This window comes from Penaeus monodon, chromosome 21, assembly GCF_015228065.2.
Source record: "Penaeus monodon isolate SGIC_2016 chromosome 21, NSTDA_Pmon_1, whole genome shotgun sequence".
Classification (NCBI taxonomy): Eukaryota; Metazoa; Arthropoda; class Malacostraca; order Decapoda; family Penaeidae; genus Penaeus; species Penaeus monodon.
The window spans coordinates 37199019-37200209 of record NC_051406.1 but is presented as its reverse complement, the minus strand read 5'-3'; the positions used below and the strand labels follow the sequence as shown (position 1 = coordinate 37200209).

General features: G+C 60.9%; 1 pseudogene; it reads left to right on the top strand.

Moving 5' to 3' along the window:
• The first annotated feature begins 1074 nt into the window (after positions 1-1074).
• The window catches only part of LOC119586663, a 3639-nt pseudogene continuing 3522 nt past the window's right edge, over positions 1075-1191 (top strand).

Below are 1191 nucleotides of genomic sequence, written 5' to 3'. Positions count from 1 at the left end.
TCTACCCCGGCTGAGGCGAGGACGCGGAGTCTCAGCACGCGCCCCGCCCGCACAAAGGACATTGTAAGACGGCCCGTTCTCCGCCGGATCACGCCCGCGGCAGCTCTGCGTCGACGGGGGATTAGCCTGGGGCTCGAACGCACGCTCCCTGGGGTGTGTGCCTCGGGGGTGCCTCGGGGGTGCCTCGGGGGTGCCACATGACCGTTGCTTTGTGCTTTGTCACCGCTCATGTGACGATGTCTCTTAACCTCCCTCCTCCCCCCTCCCCTTTCTCTCCTCTCTCCACCTCCTCCATTGTCCTTTCCCTCCCTCCTCCCCATCCTTAGTCCTTTTCCTCCCCTCCATCCCCTACCCCTACCCTTCCTCCCTCTCTTCATACCCTCCTCCATCTCCTCCTTCCTCCTCCCTCCTCTCTACTTCTTCCGTACTTATGCTGCTGATAACCCCTTCCCATCTCCTTCCTCCCTTCCCTCCCCCCTCTCTCCTTCTCCCCTCCCCCTCTCGATCACCACCTCTCTTGTTATCCCTTCCTCCCCATCCTTTTTCCCTTTCCCCTCGGTTTCCTCCCTATTACCCCTCCCCCTCTCCTCCCCCTTTCGACATCTCCCCCTTTCCTGTCACCCCTTCCCCCCTTCCTCACCCCTTCCCCCCTTCCTGTCTCCCCTTCCTCCCCGCCTCTTACTCTTCCTATTCTTCCCCTTCTTGTTACCCCCTTCCTCCCCCTTCCTGTCACCCCTTTCCTCCCCTTCTCTGTCACCTCCTTCCTCCTCCCTTTTGTCATCCCTTTCTCTTCTGCCCCTATTACCCACTTCCTTCCCTCCCCCTTCTCCCCTGCTAACCCTGTTACCCCTTCCTCCCTTCCCCTTTCTCCCCTTCCTTCTCCTCCCCGTTACCTCTTCCTCCCCTCCCCCTTCTCCCCAGCTACCCTTTCCTCCCCTTCTCCCCAAACTATACCTTCCTCCCCTTCCCCTATGTTACCTCCTTCCTCCCCTTCCCCCGTGTTACCCCTTTCCTCCCCTTCCTCCCCCTCCCCCTCCTCCCCTGCTACCCCTTCCTCCTCCGCCCCGCCCCCCTCCTAAGCACTCGACCCCCAGCGGAGTACAAAAGCCGAGGCGGAGGTGTGAAGAGACCATTCTTCTCCCATTCCGGCCGAGGGTCTTTCGCCAGAGCAGGGTATTGAAAACCGTCTTC